Consider the following 6,149-nt stretch of genomic DNA (forward strand, 5'->3'; position numbering starts at 1 on the left):
CATCAGTCTGGCCCCCAAGGGGTTAAGGGGGATGCAATACATCCTCCCTTAACCCCTTGGGGGCCAGACTGTAAGCAGCGATCTGTAAAGATGCTGCATACTGTAAGGTGCACAACACCGCTCACAATGATGGGTGTTGTGCTCCTGTTTGTGTGTTTTTTGTTTGTTTCTCCCTTTTTGTTTTTCAGATATCGGTATCCTGGGGATTACGTCGAATTCCGTGGACTACGTCGATGACCAGCGTTTTTTTAATTTTTTTTTTTAATAAAATGGTCAATGAGGGGTGTGGGGGTGTTTTTATTTGAATAAAAATTTTTTAACTTGTGTCTTGTCTTTATTTCTTTACTTTATAGACTTAGTAGTGGAAGCCGTCTAATAGACGGAATCCATTACTAAGTTGGGGCCTAGTGTTAGCCGGTATAAAATGGCTAACACTAACCCCCTATTATTACCCCAGTACCCAATGCCACCAGGGGTACTGGGAAGAGCCGGGTGCCAGTGGTACCGGGCGGCAGCAGGCTGGTAAGATTTAGGCTGGGGAGGGCCTAAACCAATGGCTCTTCCCACCCTGGTGTTACCAGGCTGCTGTCGTTTGGTTTTTAACCCGGCTGGTTATAAAATAGGAGGGACCCTATGCGGTTTTTTTTAAATTATTTATTTATTTATTTAAACCAGTATATTTAACAGTATATTTAATTGCAAAATGATGGATTCGTTAGAATTAAATTATTGACCAACGAAAGGCACTTTATTACAAAGAAAATGTGTTTTATTAATTTAATATATTAACTATTAGAGGCATCGGCATTCGGCATCATTGCCGGCTATTTTTGAAGTACTCCGTACGGACCACCTGTCAATCCACGGCCGCATGTCCAGCCGCAAACAATGGTCTTGTTCATTTTTTACGGGTCCGTTTACGATCAGGCCGTAGATTCATACATAGTGTGCACTGTGCAGCCGTATATACTATACTTTCCAGCGTACGCATGAACCACCAAAAATACCGCTGCACAGTTACATAGTCTGAACCTGGCCTAAAGAAGGTTATGAATGGAATACTGCTTTAATACCCCTGAAGGGCATTTCGAATACCTTGTTATGCCCTTTGGGTTATGCAATGCTCCGGCAGTCTTCCAACATTTTGTGAATGATGTAATCCGCGAGTACCTTGGTCGTTTTCTGGTTGCGTATCTTGATGATATTTTAATTTTTTTCCCTGACTGGTCTCAGATTTTGCACGTCCGCACTGTCATGGAGATTTGGGGGCTAATCATTTATGTGCCAAGCTGTCTAAGTGCCAATTTGGTATTTAGGGGGTTTCATTTTTGAGGTATAACATCACCTCTAACTTGTTTAGTATGGATCCTTTAAAGGTCCAAGCCATTGAGAACTGGGAGCGACCAAATAACCGCAAGGCTCTACAGAGGTTTTGGGGTTTTGCCAATTATTACCGGAAATTTATCAAAAACTTCTCGCTCATAGCCAAACCTCTTACCGATCTTACCAAGTAAGGGGGAAGATCTGGTAAATTGCACCACTGATTCTAATGGTGCGTTTACGCAGACAGATTTATCTGATAGATCTTTGAAGCCAAAACCAGGAACAGACTATAACCAGAGACCAGGTCATAAAGGAAAGATTGAGATCTATCCTCTTTTCAAATCCATTCCTGGCTTTGGCTTCCAAAATCTGTCAGATAAATCTTTGTGTGTAAACGCACCATAACTTGGCATTTGACAGGCTCAAGCAGTGTTTCACTAAGGCTCACTAAGGTGCTGATTCAGGGTCCTTTTATAGTAGAGGTGGACGCATCTGAGGTGGGGGTAGGAGCTGTTCTATCTCAGGTGTCCGCAGCTCTTACCAAACCTCCGACCCGTTGCATTCTTCTCGAGGAAGTTCTCCAAGGCAGAGTGCAACTGTGACATAGGCAATAGGGAGTTGTTGGCTATAAAAATGGCCTTTAAAGAATGGAGACACTTCCTCAAGGGAGCTAAGTATAAGGTGGTGAATATCACTGATCACAAAAACCTCATGTATTTGGATCAAGCCACACGTCTCACTCCACGCCAGTTCTTTACTAGGTTTAATTTTGAAATACCCTACCGGCCTGGTTCCAAGAATGTCAAGGCTGACACTTTGTCCTGCAGCTTTGACATTGAGACCACGCCTAGGATCCAACCTGATACCATCTTATCTCCTGGTGTAGTAGTGGCCATTTTGCAGCTGGATCTGATGACTCAAATCACGGAGTCTCAGTCCTTGGCACCCCGGAACACTCCAGAGTCGCTGCTGTTTGTGCCCCCTAACCTCCATCTCCGAATCTTGGAGGAGGTTCACAGCTCTGTGTTAGCTGGGCACCCAGGGGTGGCAGGAACAAAATACTTGCTCTCACGACACTACTGGTGACCTTCCTGGGCCCGAGATGTGAAGCCCTTTGTGGATGCATGTGAGATCTGTGCTAGGTCCAAGGTCCCTCAGAGGCCACCTGAAGGGTTATTACACCCTCTACCTGTGCCTACGAGACCATGGACCCATATCTCAATGGATTGTATTACTGATTTGCCTCTGTCCAAGGGAAAAACTGTAATTTGGGTGGTTGTGGATAGGTTTTCTAAGATGTGCCATCTTATCCCTTTGTGCAAATTACCTAATGCTCACACCCTGGCCACACTATTCATTAATCATATTCTGCGCCTGCATGGTATTCCTGAGAACATTGTGTCTGATCAAGGTGTTCAGTTTGTTGCTAAATTCTGGAGAGAATTCTGTGGTCGATTGGGTGTCTCCTTGTCCTTCTCGTCTGCCTTCCATCCACAGATGAACGCTATTCTGTTTGTTACATAGTTAATACGGTTGAAAAAAGACACATGTCCATCAAGTTCAACCAAGGAGGGGATGGATACAGGGAAGGGGGAGGGGTGATAGGTTCTATACATATGCGTTTATATTATTTTGGTCTAAGAACTTGTCTAGGCCGGTTTTGAAGCCCTCTACTGTTTTTGCTGTGACCAGATCCTGTGGTAGACTGTTCCACAGATTCACAGTTCTCATGGTAAAGAAGATTTGTCGCCTCCGGAGATTGAACCTTTTTTTCTCCAGGCGGAGGCAGTGCCCTCTTGTCCTTTGAGGGGGTTTTACCTGAAACATCCTTTCCCCATATCTCTTGTAGGGGCCATTTATATATTTAAATAAATTAATCATATCTCCCCTTAAACGTCTCTTCTCCAGAGTAAACAAATGTAATTCTTTTAATCTCTCCTCATAACTAAGATGCTCCATTCCCCTTATTAGTTTAGTTGCCCGTCTTTGTACCCTCTCCAGCTCTAGAACATCCTTTTTATTAATCGGGTTCCAAAACTGGACAGCATACTCCAGATGAGGCCGCACCAAAGCTTTATAAAGCGGTAATATTATATCCCTGTCCCGAGAGTCCATGCCTGTTTTAATGCATGACAATATCCTACTGGCCTTAGAAGCCGCTGACTGACATTGTGTGCTGTTCTGTAGTCTATTATCTACAAGTACACCCAGATCCTTCTCCATCAGCGACTCTCCCAGAGTAACTCCCCCTAGGACATATGATGCATGTGGGTTAATAGTACCCAGGTGCATAACTTTACATTTATCCACATTAAACCTCATTTGCCAAGTGGACGTCCAAACACTCAGTGTGTCTAAGTCATCCTGTAACATCTGCACATCCTCCATAGACTGTACTGTACTACAAAGCTTGGTGTCATCTGCAAAGATAGAAACATTGCTGTTAATTCCATTCTCAATATCATTAATAAACAAGTTAAACAGAAGAGGGCCCAGTACTGACCCTTGGGGTACACCACTTATTACCGGGGACCATTCGAAGTAGGAATCATTGACCACCACTCTCTGGGTACAAATATTAAGCCAGTTTTCAATCCAGTTACACATTAAACTTTCCAAACCGATAGACTTTAACTTACCATCAGACATCCATGAGGAACTGTGTCAAACGCTTTAGCAAAATCCAGGTACACAATATCCACAGCCGCGCCGCCGTCCAGGCTTCTACTTACCTCTTCATAGAAACATATTAGGTTGGTTTGACAGCTTCTGTCCTTAGTAAAACCATGCTGGTTATCACTTATAATACTATTAGCCACTACATATTCCTGGATGTAGTCCCTTATAAGCCCCTCAAATAGTTTCCCCACAATGGACGTTAAGCTTACAGGTCTGTAGTTACCTGGGGAAGTTCGAGAGCCCTTTTTGAAGATTGGCACTACATTTGCCTTACGCCAGTCCCTCGGCACAATACCAGTAAGCAAAGAATCACTGAATATTTCATACAAGGGTACAGAAATTACAGAACTGAGTTCCCTAAGAACTCTGGGGTGAAATCCATCAGGCCCTGGAGCTTTGGTTACATTGAGTTTATTTAATTTATCTTGGACCATATCTATAGTAAACCAGTTCAGTACATTACATGTGTTAGCAGCACTGGCCCCACCCACCTTAGTACTGGCCCCACTCACCACAGCTCCATCCTCTTCTTTTGTATATACAGAACTGAAGAACCCATTAAGTAACTCAGCTTTCTCCTGATCCCCAGTTATTAACTCCCCATCACCATTATTTAGGGGTCCTACATGCTCTGACCTTGTTTTTTTTGCATTAATATATTTGAAGAATTTTTGGGGGTTTCTTTTGCTATCTATAGCCTTTCATTGCCTTTCATTGTGAATTTTTGCTGCTTTTAATACATTTTTACAGGTTTTGTTGACTTCTTTGTAATGTTTAAAGGCTACAGCTGACCCCTCTGATTTGTATTTTTTGAATGCCCCTTTTTTCTCATTTATAGCCCTTCTAACCTCGGTTGTAAGCCATGTGGGATTGGATTTTAACCGTTTATATTTGTTACCCATAGGAATATATTTGGCAGTACAGTTATTTAATGTGGATTTGAAGATTTCCCACTTATTAGCTGTATCAGTATGTGACAGCAGCCGCTCCCAGTCTATGCCCTGAAGTTCAGCCCTTAACCCAGGAAAATTGGCCCTTTTAAAATGAAGAGTTTTTGCCCTCCCAACATGTCTTTGTTTTCTACACTTTAAGCTAAAAGTCACTATATTGTGGTCACTATTCCCCAGGTGTTCATGGACAGTGACATCCCCAACCAGCTCAGCGTTGTTAGAAATAACCAGATCCAACAAGGCATCACTTCTAGTTGGCTCCTCCACAAACTGGCCCAGAAAATTATCCTGCAGGAGGTTTGTCTGTCTTATTCTGTGTGCACGTATCTAGCTATTTGTCTGACAGACTACTTGGGACACTGCTGACCACTGCTAGTACCATTTCTATTCTATTTTTTGTTCTATGCCATTTGCATATGGTGCCACAGAAATAATTGTACAAGTGACTGGCAGTGTATTAGCATCGCTGGTCACATAGACAGCTCTATGCAAAGTCGCTGAACTAACGTGAAAGTTTTGGCGCTGGTTGGTGTAGTGTGGCCCTAGGTACTCCAGTCCAACACTGTCCATAATATACATGATGGAGGAGGTATAGAAGTAACTAGCTGCCAGTGTCCAAATAAAAAGAGATATACGTTGTCTCCTTGATGCACCTCACCTGCCACCTCTAAGAAGCCAAACCAGAGGTAGAAACCTGGGGGTCGCCTAGCGCAGCAAGCCCATCCTGCCTTTCAGCGAGCTCTGGTGAAGACCAGCGGCCCCTTAGACTCTGCTCCCCGGTTCGACTTACACCATCGTTAGCAGCGGTCCAGTGGGTGCAATACAATACATGCAATACAGTAAAAGTGTTGGAGTGGGAAGACGCTCTTTCTGAATGGAGCAATTTGTAATATCTAATTAGGGAAACAAAATGTATTGTCCCAACCCAGCTGAATGCCCACTCATGTGACTGTCTGCAAATAGATGCTCACACAGGCAGAACGGGGTCATGGTAAAATTATAGGTAGAATCAGACCCCAGGAAAAAAAAAGCCTCACCTGTATAGTGCAGCAGGTGTTCCATTCACTGCACATTAGGTACAGACTAGAGATGAGCGAGTAGTGAAATATTCGACTTTCGAGAATTCAAATCGAATAGGCACCGAAATTCGACTATTCGAACGAATATTCGATCCTATTATAGTCTATGGGAAAAACA

This window comes from Dendropsophus ebraccatus, chromosome 9 (assembly GCF_027789765.1).
Source record: "Dendropsophus ebraccatus isolate aDenEbr1 chromosome 9, aDenEbr1.pat, whole genome shotgun sequence".
In the NCBI taxonomy this organism is placed as follows: domain Eukaryota; kingdom Metazoa; phylum Chordata; class Amphibia; order Anura; family Hylidae; genus Dendropsophus; species Dendropsophus ebraccatus.